This window comes from Electrona antarctica (genome assembly GCF_951216825.1).
Source record: "Electrona antarctica genome assembly, chromosome: 10".
In the NCBI taxonomy this organism is placed as follows: domain Eukaryota; kingdom Metazoa; phylum Chordata; class Actinopteri; order Myctophiformes; family Myctophidae; genus Electrona; species Electrona antarctica.
In genome coordinates this window covers 4,124,780-4,145,544 of record NC_136791.1, presented here as the reverse complement: position 1 = coordinate 4,145,544, position 20,765 = coordinate 4,124,780, and positions in this window count along the sequence as shown.

Sequence of the window (20,765 nt, the reverse complement as noted above, 5' to 3'; positions counted from 1 at the left end):
TGTGAAATCACACTATCCATATCAAAGGAAATATTTTAAAGATATGATGTTTAAACACATCTCAAAAAGGAAAGACTTAAATAAATAAATCCCCTTTTTTCCCAGTTCCCCCTGTAAGCCGTGTGCTTCCTCCAAAGCCTAGTCTCAATCAGAAGTGCTGTACAACAGCGTTCAGAGCGCAGGAGTTCTCTTACACCTGCTTGGGACCGCTGGACACAGTGTGCTCTGTGGCAAAAATCAAAACGTAGTTTGAACAAAACCGCCCAGTAAGTGTTATATGAGAGCATCTGGCGAAGGGCTACTGAAGGTTATTGCCAATTGCAAAAATCCCGACAGCTGCAAGCGGGGCATATCGTCCCCTCCGACCACCGCCACCATCCTTATTACACTACCCTCAGTCAGTGGTGGAAAGTAACTAAGTACATTTACTCAACCCATTTTGACCTGAGATCAGATTCACAGTTTTCTGAAAAAGCTATGTTTCTATGTTAGTGGTTCTTCGATTTAAAAAAAATAGCAGACCTACAAGCTCGTTGCGCGCCACTCGGTGGCGTGCTATGAGCTTGTAGATCTGCTATTTTTCAATAGCTAAAGTATAACATAATGCTAACACCAAAAGGGTGTACTTGAGTACTGTACTCAAGTACAATTTTGAGGTATTTTGTACTTTTGTTACTATAGTTACTTTGTAGATTTGGATTAAACATACAGTACATGAACCACTTCAGCCCTATATACGTACATTTCGGCCAGTTGAAAATAGCAGATCTATACATGCTCACAACGCGTCACGATGCGACCAAAGACTGTAAAAATGAAGGACGCGACACATTGTGAGCTTGTAGATCTTCTATTTTCAAAAGATTATTATTACATTTGAAAACTTGAAATGGGACATTGTGCACAATGAGTATGAGTACTTTTGGTACTTAAGTATATTTTGAAGCCAATACCTATGTACTTTTACTCAAGTACATTTTGAATCCCAGACTTTTACTTCTAACGGAGTATTTCTATATATACACTGACACCACGCTAGACAGGAACGCCCAAAAACGTCACATCCGGTTTTAGCCTGGGGTAAGAATTTTCTATGGCTGCCAATGCAACTTGGTCCAATCCTTAATCACATACGGACAAACATATATGCCGATGCTATCTAACTTGCGGAGGTAGCGTGCCTTGTCCACGGGCAACAGATCTTTCAACGTATGGCATTGCAAATACGTTTGATAATCGCTACTCTGCTCAATATTGTTTTGAAAATGCCGCAAATTGCATTGCAGTGAACGAGCGCAAATCACAACTTCCCCCGGGGGTGGGTGGAGTCACAGTTTGAGGCGCTGATTACGCGCCGTGGTGTCAGTGTATCGCAGTATTGATACTTTTACTTAAGTAAGGAATGTGAGTACTTTTCCCACCACTGTTCTCAGTCCAATGACGGCCCAGTCAAGCAAATCGGACCCGACTATAGCTTTCAGGTGAAGCGTCCCCTGATAATTATCACACAGGTTATTAGTGGGCCTCTAAAAGAACAATCAATCAACGTGTGAATGGCAAAAGGTCACAGTTCAGGAGTCAGGGGCAGGTGGAGGCAGGGAGACTTGAGCAACGATGGCCTCCATTCATTGCCTCTCCATCATCCCACTGTCCCCGACCCCAAGGCACTTAAGCCATTCTGGACGGAACCCCTTGTGGTGTTTTAACTAAGCATTATGTTATACTTTAGCTATTGAAAAATAGCAGATCTACAAGCTCATAGCGCGCCACCGAGTGGCGCGCTATGAGCTTGTAGGTCTGCTATTTTTGAAAAATCGTAAAAATGCGGCACAAATCTTTGAATATATATTCTTTCAGAGCGAACGTTTTTTTATTTCGACGTCAGGCCTAAATGCGTTAAGAATCTTCAAGAAATAAATGTAAGCAATATGATTTCAAATCATCTCCCATCTCAGGGCTGTCACCCACAGCGGAAGGCAATTGGGATGCAACACGAGATCAGGGATCATGATTGCGTCTCATTTATCTATTTATTTATTCATTGCTTACGAGGCGGCGCTAGACGGTTTCAACAGGCTTCGGGGCATTGAGAGCGCAGATTTTTGATGTAAGATTAGCCTGTTTATTGCGGTGTCACTCAGCTCCTGATCGATCAATATGCCACAGATTTCTCGATGTAAGCGCCCCACGTATGGGGTGAATTTATGATCGCTGATGAGATTGAACTGTCAGAAATAGCATTTGTGCATTTCAATTTAGCAACTCGCAGTGCAGTAGATCATACTAGTATTCAGAAAGAAAATAACCAAATAAGAAAACACAGCAACAGCAAAAGCAATGTCCGTCACAAATGAAATTAAATATGATCTTATTTTTCTCTAATATGGAAAGAGGTAAATAGTAGGCTATCTTTCTACTAAATTGTGCATTTGTCCTATGAAGTAATGAAGGTTATGCGATTGTTGCACTCAGGGAGAAAGAACAAATCTTCCGTGCTTGCGTGGAAGGCTGAACTTGTTGTGATGCATTATGCTAATCAAGCTATTTATTCCCACTACTGTGGTCTCTGGTACAGTATACCTGTCACCCACGGCCATAATGGCAAAGCTTGATCAAAACGGTGAATGTCGGCGACCTCACAGTGAGAGAGGCTGAGTTGGGGGCTGAGTCTAGTACGTTGGTGTATGTGTAGCCTGCTCTAAAGCCTCTATTCATGCTGGAGCATGCCCTCCAAGATAGCACTGTTGCTTTGATAATATAGAGTGAGAGGGACCGTCTCTCCCCAGGGTCTGATATAATGAGAGTGGGCTTACTAAACATGATCTGCATCGCTCTCATATGAGCTGCTTGAGCTGGAGCCTGAAACAGTATACTGTACAACAAACAGCACATTGGTACTATAGGCTACATGCTCTCCCAATTCCTCTCTGTACAATGTGGGTTTATGGTTTTGTCTTTGCGTAGACACCATTTGTATATCTGATTGCGTGTGTGTGTGGCGTGTGTGTGTGTGTGTGTGTGTGTGTGTGTGTGTGTGTGTGTGTGTGTGTCTGTGCGTGCGTGCATGCGTGCGTGCGTGCGTGCGTGCGTGCGGCGTGCGTGCGTGTATGGGGGGCGTGTGTGGGGTGGGGTGTGGGGAGGGGGGGGGGACGGTTGCAGAGGGGGACAGAAGGAGCAGGTACAGAATTTTTGCCATTTTCCAGGAAGAATATTTAATTCCAATTTCCTGTGAGCACAAAATGCTCAGCTGACAGATTTCAAGATAAAACCTCCTCCCATTGTTAAATTATTCAAGATATGAATGGAGGTAAATAACAATTGGCAGAATAATAGAATAATGAGTCAATTGTGCCATGTCTCATTATCGGTTTAAAGATCTATATCTTTTGGCAATGTGGCGCGTGGCATTCCATAGAAACATTATACTAGCAAGAACATATTTCTTTTGTCAGACAAATCAGACATATCAACCAGACAGGGAGTCAGCACAATTGTACAATGCTGCCGGGAATGCATTTCCTGTCCCCTCACACCCATTCAGAAGAGTGAATTATTTGCTGAATGCCCATTTTCTCTCCATTTAACCTTAAAGTGACCGGCATTTCTCCCATTTTGTCAATTTCTATGCGAATTATTGCATGCCAGCCCAATAACATGCCATAGTGGAATGACATTATGCCAGAGTTCCTTAACACCCAGACGAGCTCCGCCAACCTGCTTCTGTGGCCTAATTTGAGAAGTAGAGCAATTTATCCTGTATCCCTTTCCCATTTACAGTATATGTTCATGCATACCAGAGGATGAACCAGTTAATAAATCCATAGCAATTAACATCAAGCAAAAGCCAACGCATAGACTATGAGTTTTTAAAATGTGTTACAAGGAATCACAGTTCTTTGAAGTAGACCTACTTTCTATAATGTGGTCCATTGCTAAATAGATTTCAGAGTAATTCCCCTGCTCACAACAGGAGAACCAGATGTAGTTACAGTGAACAAATCCACAGCTGTCTAATTGTCAAGTTGATGATGAATCGGATGTTGGTGATGATGATGCAAAGATGATGCATTTCTTGCTGAACTGTTAAATCGGATAATTGGCTGTAGCTGCCTCGACTGTCGAGAATTAAAGCAGTTTACAATCTCTAATGTTGATTCAAATAAGAAACTCTGGTGCATGCAATGCAAGGTGATTCCAAATGCGTTTGAGTTTAACATGAATAAAACTGATGTATTCACAATAATAAAACAGAATTGAATTGAATTGAATTGAATTGAATTGAATTGAATTGAATTGAATTGAATTGAATTGAATTGAATTGAATCATATGTTATACAGGTGACTGTGGCTCAAGAGGTAGAGCAGGTCGTCCAATGATCCATGGGTCGGCGGTTCGAATCCCGGCTCCTCCTGGCTACATGTCGAAGTGTCCTTGGGCAAGACACTGAACCCCAAATTGCCCCCGATGTGCTGGTTGGTACCTTGCATGGCTTTCGCCGTAATCGGTGTATGAATGTGTGTGTGAATGGGTGAATGTAATGCACAATCTATGTAAAGCGCCTTGGATAAAGGCGCTATATAAATGCACCATTTACCATTTACCATTTAGTCAAATATAACATTCTGCATTCAAATATAAAATTTTTCTTTTTTCCTACTTGTCCATGAGAAGGACTTCAGTAACACATTTATGTACAGTAAGTTGCCATTGGTATTCCTCTGACCTAAACCTAAAACTATTTCCATGAGCCGGTTTATTTTATCAGTCTCTAAACTATTTTTCCATACTGCCCCAATGATGCCCTCAATTTAAACGTTACATTTCCCCTACCTTTCCCTTATTTTGAATTTCCTTTGAGATAGTACAGCTTATTTTCTCACTCTGAGCCGGTGGAAATAATCACAAGGACATGAGGTGAATAAAGTGTTGTGCTTTGAATGTTTTCTTTTTGTGTTGAGCACCTTAACGCGTTCTTTTGCAGCTTTCTAACATTAACTCTGAGTGTGCTGTATTATCGTATTATGCATGATTTTAAGCCCATCATACAGTGGTGCTCTAAAGATGATGAGGTGAGATGAAGTGGCTATAGAGTCAGACTCTAAATCCATTTAGTTTATTTACATTTTTATATTTTTGCCACCTCTCACCATCCATAGGATGAACCTTAAAGATGGAGTGCCGTATGAAAACGTGCATTTCCCGTCAGTCAGTCAGTCAGTCAGTCCGTCCTTCCGTCACCCCACCTGTGGCAGCGGTGGCCAAACGGATAGCGGAGCGGTCTTGATACCGGAAGGTCGCCAGTTCGAATCAGCTGTCCGACATGTTCAAATTACCACCGCTGAAGTGCCCTTGAACAAGGCATTGAACCACTACGATGAAATGTTCTATGAGCAGGGCCTGGCTGGAAACAAGTTCTTGAGCTTAGCCCAGATACCCTGGGTAAATATAGTAATCATTTCATTTCATTTCATTTCACCTCTCCATATGTCATGTCTTACTGGTTATATAGTAACCACGTGCAAGGGTGTGTGTGTGTGTGTGTGTGTGTGTGTGTGTGTGTGTGTTAGGCTGCGCAACAGTGACACTTGGTGCTGAAAACCAACCAAACGCTATTTTCGTGCTCGGACACAGCCAGCCAGCCAGCCAGCCAGCCAGCCAGCCAGCCAGCCAGGGACCCAGGGATGGACATAGCTGTCTATAGGAGTGGTTGCACCACTCAAAAAATAGTGGTTCATTGGAGCGACGAGTCTCCTTTGAAGGCAGGAAGTCAAGCGGAAGGCACGCTGCGTCGCTGCCCAACTGACGTCACTCATGCGACTCCTCCATGTATCTCGCTGTCACTCAAGTGACGACTGGCCAACCACAGCACGTCTTTTCCGGGACTTATGTTACGCACACGGAAGCTTGACAAGCTTCCACTCATGCTTCCGCTATTGTGCCTTACATTTTGACATGCGCCCCAGAGCCGGAAGAGGCGTCTACCTTTTTACGTCTATCATTTTCAGTCCTTGCAGTGTGAAATGGGAGTCGGATGACTGTATGGCTATTGGCTACTGCTGCTAGCAGTGTTGCCGGTCAGGACACAGAAGGAATGCCCGGCTAAATATTCCTTGCCAATAAAAATTCCATGTTTCCTTTCTTTTTTTGTGGCGGTAGTTTCCTACATAGTCCCATTGCAGCTCTCCTCGATTTTTATTGGTCAGTCAAAAAAGGTGACTGACTAGTAACTGACAGCACTCCAAAAGTGTAACAATTTTCTATTGGAGGTGCTTAAGGCGCCAAGAGCACTGATGCAGTACAGAGAAATGCATGCATTGCATGGACACCCTTTATGCAGTTAACAGTGCACTGCACACCTAGCTGACATTGAGGCTTGCATAATACCGTAGTTGCGGATGTGTTTGGTCTAAATGAGAATCCCTTAGGTCAAGGTTAGGTGTAAGGACTAAGGGCCGATTCATACTACTCCTATTTTACCGCTGTAGTGTCGAAATGATTTCGGCTCGTCAGAAATTTTCAGTAGCACCGAAGAGACGACTTTAGGACGGTACCCGCCGCCCCCCCGATCCTCAAATGACGTCACATTGTAGGCTCTACAGAGCCGAACCGACTTTTCTTCGGCTCTAAAATAGGAGTATGAATCGCGCCTTAGAAGCAGCACAGCCTCTATGGGGCGCTAGCAGGGTTTTTAGATAGACTCTTCTTGACTCCTTAATTGTCTTGTCTGCTAAATGCCTTGATTGTAAATTGTCTTGTTACAGCCAGGTGTTACACAGTAGCAGTATAGCTCCCTGTAGTGATTAAATTATTCGATTCAATTTAGTTCCAATTTATTACATGAATCCCGACGATGTTGTCAGGCCACTTTACACACAATAGAGCAAAGACCCTAATGTTAATCCTCACCGTCACCCCCCACCCCCTCTTCAATGGGCCGTCACCCCCCACCCCCTCTTCAATGGGCCGTCACCCCCCACCCCCTCTTCAATGGGCCGTCACCCCCCACCCCCTCTTCAATGGGAAGATGTCACCCCCCACCCCCTCTTCAATGGGCCGTCACCCCCCACCCCCTCTTCAATGGGCCGTCACCCCCCCACCCCCTCTTCAATGGGCCGTCACCCCCCACCCCCTCTTCAATGGGAAGATGTCACCCCCCACCCCCTCTTCAATGGGAAGATGTCACCCCCCCACCCCCTCTTCAATGGGAAGATGTCACCCCCCCACCCCCTCTTCAATGGGAAGATGTCACCCCCCACCCCCTCTTCAATGGGAAGATGTCACCCCCACCCCTTTTTCAATGGGAAGATGTCACCCCCCACCCCTTCTTCAATGGGAAGATGTCACCCCCCCACCCCTTCTTCAATGGGAAGATGTCACCCCCCCACCCCCTCTTCAATGGGAAGATGTCACCCCCCACTCCCTCTTCAATGGGCCGTCACCCCCCACCCCCTCTTCAATGGGCCGTCACCCCCCACCCCCTCTTCAATGGGAAGATGTCACCCCCCACCCCCTCTTCAATGGGCCGTCACCCCCCACCCCCTCTTCAATGGGAAGATGTCACCCCCCACCCCCTCTTCAATGGGCCGTCACCCCCCACCCCCTCTTCAATGGGAAGATGTCACCCCCCACCCCCTCTTCAATGGGCCGTCACCCCCCACCCCCTCTTCAATGGGCCGTCACCCCCCACCCCCTCTTCAATGGGAAGATGTCACCCCCCACCCCCTCTTCAATGGGAAGATGTCACCCCCCACCCCCTCTTCAATGGGCCGTCACCCCCCACCCTCTCTTCAATGGGAAGACATCTTGGCAAGAAACTGCCTTTAGGGTGGGTGGCCAATTACCGCCTTGAACATGACGCAGGGAAAGAGAGAGAGAAGAAGAGAGACAGAGACAGCAAGAGAGACATAACGAGATACAAACAACAGCAGCAATAGTAACAATTATGTGGCCAAATGATAGATAATCAGAGTGCCAGACCTCTCTAGCTGAGCTACTCACCCCAGGATAGAAAACCTGGACTGACTCACATCATGTGAGCAATGTGAGTGTTAATAGAGCAGGCCAGCATGCAAAGCGTGCAGCACCGTATTATGCGTAGGACGAACACTTGTGTTTTCATTCAGGGGAGGAAGATTACACCATGTTTACAGAACATGTCTCTGTTGACATTGAGTGTCTCTGCACCACATGACGGTCTCTGTGGGAAGAAGAGACGTCCACGGAACACCATTAATGTAGTCACTATGCAACATGCATCAATTTCAGCCGTAGAGGGAAATGTAAAGATTATGGTAAATACAGGAACCACTATAATAAGTTGTATTATTGTACACCCTGTTCACAGCATTAAAGTGCATGTTATTATTACTATAATACCCACACTGCAAGGACTGACATGTAAACAACTAGGCTACCTTGGAGCTGTTTATAGAATAATGATGAGTGTATGTATGTGTGTGTAATGTGTGTGTGCACACACACACACATATATATATAAATGGTTCAGCTACTGAGATACCTTTCTAAACAGAAATATGGTTGAGCAATACCTATTGAAAAGAAAGACGGGGAAAGTGGGTTAGAAAAAGTCCCACATAGCTTTTAAAACACATTTTGTGCCCAAGACGTCTGTGGACGTCTTTGAAAAAAAAAAACGTGGTGCCAAAGTTTGTGTTATTGCCATTGAGAATGCATTGGGCGTTTAAGTTAAATAACTCAGAAACTATAAAACATTTCAAAGTAAAAAGTCCCAGCATGTGTCTTCACAGTCAGCTGAATTTTGAATGTAGTTTCTAGGTGAAAGTGATTTTTTGAAAGTTTTGCGTGGGCACACAAAGTGTTTTAACCCTGGCTGGGGACATTTTGTACATGACGTCACATTGTGAAACTAATAGAAAAGATTTAGAAGAATTTAGAAAACCTTCCTCAGATATGCTCTGCCATAGAAGCAGAAGCAGTTTGTGCTTCTGAAGGAAGACATGAAAACCATATATCTGTAATTCCACAGTGAACTCTGTACAGTCTGGTACCAAAGTCACCACGCAGAGACGGAAGGTGCAAGTTTAACATGGTTTTATTCACAAATTTAAGTCACAAATCAAAGTTCTGAATGTCACTGAAAGACTCTTCCCTTTTCCTGGGGCTTGGAAAATAAGGTAATGTCAATAATATGAATAATGGGTATATCAATAACCAGTAAGACGAGAGAGAAGCGACCTCGCCCGGTCGCGTGTACTGGCCATATATGGAGCGTGTCTTGAGTGTACAGGGACAGGGTGCGATGAGGTCAGATCAACATATGGAATGTCAGAACAGGTCAGCTCCATATATGGAGATCTAAGGGTGGCAGCGGGGGCAGTGTCTTGAGTGTACAGGGTTTGATGAGGGCCCAGGTAGGGCCGGGCCTTAATTTTCGGGCCTGTTGAGAACTCTAGTTTTCGCCGGCTGCCAGGCGCGGCTGCACAAATAACTTAAAGATGGAGTGCCACAATTTTTGTATTTTTCCAGTTTTTCATGTGTCTATGAGGTGACAGTACTTCATTAGACACCCTGGAGTCGTTTTTCTGTGCAATGATGTATTCCCTTTGTATTTAGGGTTTCTTCCTGGAGGCTGAACCCTTGACAGTCAAACGTGCCAATGAAAAAAACAGTAATATAGTGACATCACATTATCAGCCCCTCCCCTAACCCCTCCCCCTTTATCATACAACTACAGCTGTGGGTGCGGCTTAGGTTCAGGTGGATCACCACCCATCACCACCCACCAGGCAAACCAGGCATACTTAATGAACTGGTGGGGGTGCCCACATAAAAACGACATTTTAACAAATACTGTACACTTTTTTGAAAAACTTCTTCCTCCTTTTATAACAATAAGACCTGATGATCATGTTTTAGGGTGGGAAAAAAATCATGGCACACCATCTTTAAGGGAGACATCGAAGAGAGAGGATGGTTTCCTAGCGAGACCCCACAGCTCTTTCAGGTGAACCAGTTAGGATCGTTAGTGGAATCAAAGGCAGTTTTAACCCATTTTGAGCGGGAACCCCTTTTGGTGTTTTAAACATTGTTATAATTTAGCTATTGAAAAATAGCAGATCTACAAGCTCATAGCGCGCCACTCGGTGGCGCGCTATGAGCTTGTAGATCTGCTATTGTGTGTGTGTGTGTGTGTGTGTGTAGATCTGCTATGTGTGTGTGTGTGTGTGTGTGTGTGTGTGCTTGTAGGTCTGCTATTTTTGAAAGGATTTAGAATATTTTTTTTTAATTTCGAGGTCAGGCCTGAATGGGTTAAGGTCAAATAGAACCAGGACATAATATTCACCACACCCTGTTACTGAGGGAGGGCGGAATTACTAAATGTTGACTATTTATGACTATGACTATTTGAACTGTAATGGTTGCAGACTTCGCACTATTTGCTTAATTTAACATTACTTGCCTTTTCCATTACAAACTGAAAATGAATAAATACGTGTATATTTGCAAACGTTGTATTGTCAGGAGAAACAATGAATGGATAGTATACTATAATTGGATTTGTAGCAAAGTCAGCCACAGAATGAGCAACGCGAACGGAGCTAAATACAGCTCAGAGACAGCAGCAAACATTTCATTTAGCGTCTCCCTTCCCGACACCGGCGGTGTGACAGAAGAGCCACATGGAATATTCAGAAGGCCCAGTACGTCAGAACTCACCAGGACTGAAACACTGACAACACTGGGACTTTCCTCCAGTGTGCAGTGAGTAGGTGCTGCATGCCTGGCGTTGTCGTGGCGATGGGGAGGCGGGGCGGATGGAATTCTGTTTCTCCGTGATGAAATTCTTTTCATCTTGCCTCGTTTGCACAACAAAGGGGGCATGTAATGAATTATACACGGGGAAAAAATGGGACTGTACACCGCAACAAGAAGGCTGTCTGTTTGACGCAACTACCCTTTCCCCGGGAATGAAATCATACTCCCAGGCTTTCCACCGTGGCAAAACGCTCCGCCAGCGTCCTGGCTGCCTGTGACCTTTTTACAAAATAACGACACTCCTCTCCGGTGATGGAAAAATATATTTCAGGTTTTCAAAATGTATAATGCCTTGTTCACACCGGCAGAAGCTGGAGAAAAAAAAGCACGCAAAAATATATTTTGAAGCAGCTTCCTTATTTCAGCTGGGGCGGTGTAAATGGTAAATGGTGCATTTTTATATAGCGCCTTTATCCAAGGCGCTTTACATAGATAATGAGTTACTTTCCACTGCTGCCCCTATCCCATCATAGTTGGGTAGGAAGGGGTCAATTCATGTATACCTGTCCTGAAAGATATATTTTTCTAACCTACCTTTTAATAATCCTTAAGGTGTCTAATGAATTTTGATGTTACCAGAGCTAATTATTGTCCCATATGTTTTTAAACCATAAGTTGTGTCCGTCCTGGATGTTACATACATCTGACAGAAACCATTCACCCCATTTTATGTTTGTCTTTGCATGATGAACTGATTCATATGAAGATTCACCATGGTTCCATCATGTGTAGTGCATAAAAACCCAAATAAGCACATTTGCATTTTTACAATCTTCAAGATGTATACAGTAGTAAACAAATGTTGATGTTCCCTACTTGAAATATTGACACATGTATGTTTACTCTGGCATATTGGTTTGGTATAGTGAATTTCCACAAATGCAAAAAAAGGAATGTAAAATCTACATGAGGTCTTAACTATACATTATTCTGAGACAAATGTCGCATTTTTCTATTTCATTTTGGCATGAGGTATTGAGGGAGATGGCTAGTGACATAACAGGAACAAACATTAACACTCAAATAAATGCAAAAATGTAGGCAAATCAATAGGCGTAATTGGGCGAGAGGACCTTTACCAATACACATGAAGGAGTTTAAAACTGTTTTCAAAACTGTTAGTATGAATGCTTTTGGTCTATAGACCATTGTACTGCATCTATAGAGCGTCGCAGTCCCACCCCCTTTCATGACGACGCCAGGCCCAGCAAATAGTTCCCAATGCATTTTTCCCATAGACATTTCAAAACGTATTTATTTAAAGACCTTATAAGCGCCGTACAAAGCCTTGCCAACAAACACAATATTTTGGACCAAACAAATAATTACAAAGAAGAAAAACAACAAAAAAACCTGTAACCTTCCGTTTTCTTCTTCTTTCTAATTATTTGTTCAGCCCGAAAAATTGTGTTTGTTGTCATGAAATTTTGTCACGACAAGAGTTGGCTTCGTCCGCGGCGTAAACGTCTTTAAATAAATACTTTCTGAAAAGTCTATGAGGAAAATGAACGGGGATTTATTTTCCGGGTCTCTCGAGGGGGCGGGACTGCGATACTCTATAGACCCCATACATTGACCACTGTACTGTAGATCATTGTACTGCATCTCAACCCAACTCGACACAAATTGTATTTATAAAGCACATTTAAAATGGCCGAACCATCTAGAAGAGGGTCTGTCTGTGGAAATATCTTCATGCAAATATTGTAAAAAGATTATGCGTGCGTGTGCATATGTCTCACGTTGTGAATTCTTTATCTCAGATCCATCGTCAAGACCGATACCATCAGTATATGTGACTAAATTTGACTGAGGGACTGCCATTGGATTTTTTTGAATTTTCGTTTTTTTCATGTCATATGAAAGCAGGGAATCATAGCTTCAAATTGACATATTGGTTGTTCAGTTTGACCCACCAGTTTTGGAGATATGGCTTATAGAGTAATGTCTTGCAGAAAACAGCGAGTTGAGAAAACAGGCTTGAAAGGTTCACTTCTGTGGTCTCTAACATTACACCTAGCTACATGTTTGGGCATTTATTTCATATTTACATGTCGATTTCAACTCTGACACTTATTTCAGATATGCTCTAATATGTGAAGAGTCTGCCTGGGCTACTAACTCATTACAAAAAAAGAAGGATTTTCTCCTCTGGTGAAAAGCTGGAATTTGCGCGATGGCAGGCTCTCAGTCAAATCTGGTCACATATGACATCAGAGATCCACAGGGTAGCAATGTCGTTATTAGACCCCGTCTTGCTAATGCATTGCCCTTGTTTTAACGACCATTAAGTACCATAATGCAGGCCAGCTCACTGGCCTTATACTGTAGCTCTGAGATTGGGAGGTCGGGGTTCGACTCCCCAGTGGAGTCATACTGTACCGAAGAATATAAAAATGGGACCCAATGCCTCCCTGCTTGGCCCTCAGAATCGAGGCTTGGCATTGGTCGTAAATCCCTACCATATACAGGAGGGATTGTAGCAGACTTGTTCATCATGGCTGGGGGATGTACTCACGCTACGGAAACAAATAGACTCCTTCCTGCCTTATGGGCCACACATGGCTTGGCATGGCCCATAATCCCACAAATTGTCCCATTCAATGTTCACCCCGCACGCACGCACGCACGCACGCACGCACGCACGCACGCACGCACGCACGCACGCACGCACGCACGCACGCACGCACGCACGCACGCACGCACGCACGCACGCACGCACGCACGCACGCACGCACGCACGCACGCACGCACGCACGCACGCACGCACGCACGCACGCACGCACGCACGCACGCACGCACGCACGCACGCACGCACGCACGCACGCACGCACGCACACACACACACACACACACACACACACACACACACACACACACACACACACACACACACACACACACACACACACACACACACACACACACACACACACACACACACACACACACACACACACACACACACACACACACACACACACACACACACACACACACACACACACACACACACACACACACACAGAGAGAGAGAGAGAGAAACAGGCCAGTTTTTCTCCTGCATTGGAGCATGGACCGGGCAAAAGTTCACTTTTCAAGAGGGGATGCTTTGAGTTCCAGAGGGGTGCACATGAAAGAGCTGTCTATAATCTTTCATCAGTGGCATATTAGGTTGATAAAAAAAAGGTTGGGAAGAAACAAAAATATCACACTCATGTGAAGTGAGGGGCGTCCACTGTGGCTGGCACAGTCCTAGACTTGGCAGCCACATGACGTCACGTCATTTGCTGTTATTTGAGGGGCGCTAGCCCCTCCTATACATCCAGGTTTTGGTTGCCATCCACAAACGTCGTCTTAAACAAACATCACATTCTCATTTCATTTTACGCCATAGTGTCTAGTTTACGTCATGATGATGTACGATGATAAGCGCGCCCCTCACTCCACACGGGTGTGAACTTTTATACATTTTTATTCTTTTTCTTTTTTTTTGGGGGGGGGGGGGCATAAAAGTCCATAGACTTGGCTGCCATATGATGTAATTTCTGAAAGCCAGACATTAACCCATTTTGGGCGGGAACCCCTTTTGGTGTTAAGCATTATGTTATGCTTTAGCTATTGAAAAATAGCAGATCTTGTATGTCTGCTATTTTTGAAAAATTGAAGAACGACTGACATAGAAACATAGCTTTTTCAGAAAACTGTCAGGATGTGGAAGACATTTTTAGAATCTGATCTCAGGTCAAAATGGGTTAAATGGGATAGCTAGCCAGCGCCCCTCAAAAAGAAGAAGCTATTCCAGCTGAGGATCCATGCCAGGTCTCACTCTAATTTAATCAATCCACTAAAGACAAAGGAGCCGCCCAAGGGCCACTGTATTCAATAACAAGGCTGATGCTGTACTGTACAGGTCGGATGACAAATGAAATGGCACAGCAACCTGTGACGGACTGTAGAAGACCACAGGGCAGTCAGTCACAGCAACCTGTGACGGACTGTAGAAGACCACAGGGCAGTCAGTCACACTCACACACCGGCGTGATTGACAAAGCTCCGAGCTTCAAAGGCTGAATAACAATTAGAAACAATTACATTGTGGTTTCCAGACATGCTTGTGCAAATAAAACTCTCCACTGAGAATGTGGCGCTCGGGCATTTACTGGCATGAGGGAGTCTGATGTACTAGTTAACTCCAGGCAGTGGTGCAAAGTAAACATTATTCAAGTGCTCTACTTGAGTACCATTTTCTACATCTCACAAATATTGTACTACAATTATTTGACAGCTTTAGTGTTACAGAAAAGTTGATGTGTGACGTAATAGTCCCTTTGCTTCACTATGAACTGAATAACAAGGGTGATGATTTATTTCCAGCGTCTGAGTCATTTTTGACATGTGGCACAGCTACAAATGTGACTAAATTTGACTGAGGGACTGCCATTGGATTTTTTTTGAATTTTCGTTTTTTCATGTCATATGAAAGCAGGGAATCACAGCTTCAAATTGACATATTGGTTGTTCAGTTTGACCCACCAGTTTTGGAGATATGGCTTATAGAGTAATGTCTTGCAGAGAAACAGCGAGTTGAGAAAACAGGCTTGAAAGGTTCACTTCTGTGGTCTCTAACATTACACCTAGCTACATGTTTAAGCATTTATTTCATGTTTACATGTCGATTTCAGCTCTGACACTTATTTCAGACATGCTCTAGTATGTGAAGAGTCTGCCTGTGGTATAAACTCATTTTGAAAAAAAAAGTTTTTCTACTCTGGTGAAAAGCTGGAATTTGCGCGATGGCAGTCTCTCAGTCAAATGTGGTCACAATTTTCTACATCTCACAAATATTGTACTGCAATTATTTGACAGCTTTAGTGTTACGGAAAAGTTGATGTGTGACGTAATAGTCCCTTTGCTTCACTATGAACTGAATAACAAGGGTGATTGATGATTTATTTCCAGTATGTCTGAGTCATTTTTGACATGTAGCAGAGCTACAAATAGTATAAATTCAGGACCCCGGGGGATCTCTCCATAATCTGCCAATGATACTCCATGGATTGCTTTGGCACTGCTCTGTAATAAACAATGACTAAACCAGAAGCAAATCTGTCTGTCATCTTTGGCCTCCATTGTTCTTTCCTCAAGAATTCAACGACACTAGTCACTTTGCACATTTAGATTATGACTACAAGACATACAATAACCACTTAAAGGTGTAATGAAACGGAAATGGTGGACATTTTATTATGAAGTTTCAAACGGTTTCAAGTTGAAACACCGGTCTGAAGTTTCTGAACCAATCAGAGCGTCGCATCCCTTCAGGCGATGGGACGGTAGCTAGGGAGTGTTGCTATGCTATACGCAGCAGCGTGGTGTGTGTTTGTTTACAAATGAAATAGACGGCCAACTGTACCCATTTACTGTTATGTGGCTTATTTCTACCCTATAATGTTTTCAGATACATATTTTAGCGTGATGATTAAGTTGAAACCGAGTAATACACTGTCTGGATGTTATCTGGAATGGGAATAAAAACGGAGGATTTCTGTAATCAATAGCAGCTGTGCTGCACGGATGCGCACATATGGAGAGGATACGGGTGAGCTTGGCTTTTATCGATGTGGGCCTCGACACGTCATCACGCAGCACGTTTTCGTTTTCAGGAAGTAATAAAAAAAATATTTTTATGGACTTTTGATATAAAAACACACAAAAATGAGAATTTTCCCATTTTTTTGGCATCCATTGTTAGGTATGCTCATATGATGACCACGGAGATGAAAGTGTGAAAAACGTATTTTTCATTTCACTACACCTTTAAAGGACAACTTTAGTTTTTTTTCTCCAACCAAGGTTCATGTTTTAGGTTGTTATTAGAAAAAGTCAAAGGTAAGTGTTAATTCTTTTTCATTTGATGCTTTCTTTCGTTTTAGCCTTTTAGTTATTTTTGACAGGGGGGTGGGGGCATTCAAACAAACTGGACCAATCAGCGCCAAACTGCTTATACACTGCCAGTAGGACGTTCTTTTCACAAAAAATATATTTATTAAAATATTTATCTAAGTTTATAACTATAATTATAACTGTTAATAAAGTGTTCAATCGATCAATTAAAATGGAGGTCAGATTCCAACATGCATCGTTCCTGACTAGCAAGTTAGTGGAAATCGGAACAGCCAAATATGGAGTTGCACATCAAAAAATGCGTCGCCATTGATTGGCTACATGACGTCCGAGATCCAGAGGGAGTGCAACGAACCATGTACAACCCAGATTCGGCACAAACAAGGGACTAAATTATTTTCGCTCCTATGCCACCAAAATGTGGAACGCCCTACCAACAGTCATTAAGACATGCAAATCCCTTGACTCCTTCAAAACCGCTCTCAAAGGGCACCTACGGACGGCTGCAATTCGAAACTGGCCCCCGTAAAAATCTGAATCCCCCCCCCCCTCACTGTATATGTCTCTTTTCCCTTTTTACCTCTATGATGAATTCCTGTTCTGTTCTTTGACTATATAGAAGTGTCTATTTGTACGTCTCTAAATGTTTTGATGAATTGAACATGGTGGACCCTCTTGTAAACAAGTGTAATGCTTAATTGGGTCGTCCACTCACAGTCTTTGTATTGAGTTTGTGCTTGAAATGTACTGTAATTCTGCAAACTGTTAATAAATATTTCAATCAATCAATCCACGTCTTGTTTTCTGGCGGAAAGGTTAATTTCAGGGTCATGCCTGAAATTACATAATCCGCCATATCTCAGGCGGACATGACTGTGTAGCATTGGCATAAGGAGGTTCTCTCTACAACACTCTAACCACAACAATATTTCTGTTATTACAGAGGTTCACTGAGCACGTGTTACACCCTTTACGCAGCTCTCCATTGCGTGGGAAACAATTCACTTTCCGCACACGGTTAGATTTTGTCTGAAAGCAAACCAACGGCTGGAAGCTATCAATACCTCTATCTGCCCTCAGATGTCTGTGGTTGTAGGTATTACTATTCAGATCAAGCGTAAGCCTGACGGGGTCTGAACACAGTGAACAGACCACTGGGGCCTCGGCGCTGTGGTCTGAACACAGTGAACAGACCACTGGGGCCTCGGCGCTGTGGTCTGAACACAGTGAACAGACCACTGGGGCCTCGGCGCTGTGGTCTGAACACAGTGAACAGACCACTGGGGCCTCGGCGCTGTGGTCTGAACACAGTGAACAGACCACTGGGGCCTCGGCGCTGTGGTCTGAACACAGTGAACAGACCACTGGGGCCTCGGCGCTGTGGTCTGAACACAGTGAACAGACCACTGGGGCCTCGGCGCTGTGGTCTGAACACAGTGAACAGACCACTGGGGCCTCGGCGCTGTGGTCTGAACACAGTGAACAGACCACTGGGGCCTCGGCGCTGTGGTCTGAACACAGTGAACAGACCACTGGGGCCTCGGCGCTGTGGTCTGAACACAGTGAACAGACCACTGGGGCCTCGGCGCTGTGGTCTGAACACAGTGAACAGACCACTGGGGCCTCGGCGCTGTGGTCTGAACACAGTGAACAGACCACTGGGGCCTCGGCGCTGTGGTCTGAACACAGTGAACAGACCACTGGGGCCTCGGCGCTGTGGTCTGAACACAGTGAACAGACCACTGGGGCCTCGGCGCTGTGGTCTGAACACAGTGAACAGACCACTGGGGCCTCGGCGCTGTGGTCTGAACACAGTGAACAGACCACTGGGGCCTCGGCGCTGTGGTCTTGAACACAGTGAACAGACCACTGGGGCCAGTGAACAGACCACTGGGGCCAGTGAACAGACCACTGGGGCCAGTGAACAGACCACTGGGGCCTCGGCGCTGTGGTCTTGCCAAGCTGCAGACAAAGCTCTGCATGGTTCAAAGTTTTTATTTTATTTCTGCCCAGGCACTGATGGTCAGTCCAGCTAAATGTATCTCGAAGGGAGCGAATGGTCTGTTTCGCGCTTCTGAAATCACTGGACACCACACTGTCAACTTCAGAGAGTTATATATAGTTAGATAACACTGTGGACTTTACTGTGCGGCAGGACTGAATCTAGGGGAGGCATACTATGGTCCGACGGAGCATTGGTTGGAAGGAGCATTGGTCCGAGGTGCACTGGGGGTCGGGAGAGGGTTGGGGTTAGGTTTAGGTGTGCTGCCCCAGGGGGAGGTTAGGGTGAGGGTGAGGGTTTGAGGTAGGTTGTCGTTCGGACCAATGCTCCGTCGGACCAAACACATGAACCCTGAATCTAGACACAGACGGATGCGTGACATAAATTATGCTTAAGCAGCGCTGCTAGGTCATTCAGATATTCGATACGGCACTCCAGGACCTCTAGAAGATTTGCGGGATTAGAGTTTGTAAGCTAGGCCAGTTCAATATATTGATCTGCTCTCACTGAGAGCTGCATTCAATTTCCCAACAATTAGATGCAGCTGAAGGTTAATATGCTGCTTTGTTAATCTGTTGTGTTGTGCTGTTTGTAACTAACTCTCTCTCTCTCATGTGCCTCTCTCCCTTTCCATACAAGATACGCACACACACACACACACACACACACACACACACACACACACACACACACACACACACACACACACACACACACACACACACACACACACACACACACACACACACACACACACACACACACCTCTCACCTTCACTTCCTTGCCAAATTGTTGTTGATAAAGTGCTTCCCTCTCCGTGCATGCACGGCTGCCGTTCAATCTGCGATGGATGAAAGGATCAAACCTCTGGGAGGGTATTATCCATAATCCACTGCGGTAAGCATTAACGGGTGTCATTTAATAATTTGTTACGTCCTGATTCAGACACATCGGGGGGAGGTGTGGGGGTGGTGGTGGGGGGGGGGGGGGGGGGGGGTCTCCTCTCCTATATAACCTTGATTGGCAAGTGTGCATGACACTTCCCAGGCAAGGTAATAAAGGGACAATTCACCCCTTTTGCAACCAGATCTTATTTTAATGATGTTTGGGACACAAGAAACACTTTCCTGTTGTTTTTATTTTTATTTTTTTGTTACTTTATTGAGTCAATCACATGTACAATTCTTTGTAGCCAATACATTTTCTTTTCACATTTTTTTTCTACATGTTTCATGTCACTGTTGTTAGCTGACTTTGACCCATTTATTTTTTCTTTTTTTTTACCGCTGACCCCCATCTGAAAATATTATGTTGTTCCAGGGACCCCCCCAAAAGCAAAGATTTGAGTTAAAAACTCAAAGTTCGCTCTGAAAGAATATATATTCCAAGATTTGCTCGCCATTTTCCAAAAATAGCAGATCTACAAGCTCTATGAGCTTGTAGATCTGCTATTTTTCAACAGCTAAAGCATAACATAATGAAAACACCAATCGGGGGTTCCCGCCCAGAATGGGCTAAATTGACATTTCTCTCGTGGGGGTCCGGGGCTGATTTCTCTGGTGTGTCATAACAAGGCGAGCGCTGGAAATGTAAGAAATGACAGCAACATTACATGGTTGAAATTACCCCCCCCCCCCTCCAGATAATGTTATCCATGTCTTATTCATATAACTTTAAGGATCAATGGATTTCCCCTCATTGCCTTGTATGTTACTGTAGTCATGTGGAGCTAAGGGAGGGGATTTCGGAGCAAATTCCCCGTATATAAATCACAGACGACTGAGAATTATGGGGGTCAACAGAAACATAAAACGATAGTGTTTCCTTGGGTGTGTACACGGGTCGATAAAAGCCAGCGGTGCGCGCGCACGCACGCACGCACGCACGCACGCACGCACGCACGCACGCACGCACGCACACACACAGACACACGCACGCGCACAGGTGTTCATTTTGTAAACTGTTCAGCCTCGGCTGCAGGCCTGGTAAATCCACACGTCTCTGCAGGGGGGGGGACGCGGGGGGTGCTGCCTGCCTCTGACCAGCGAGGAACAAGA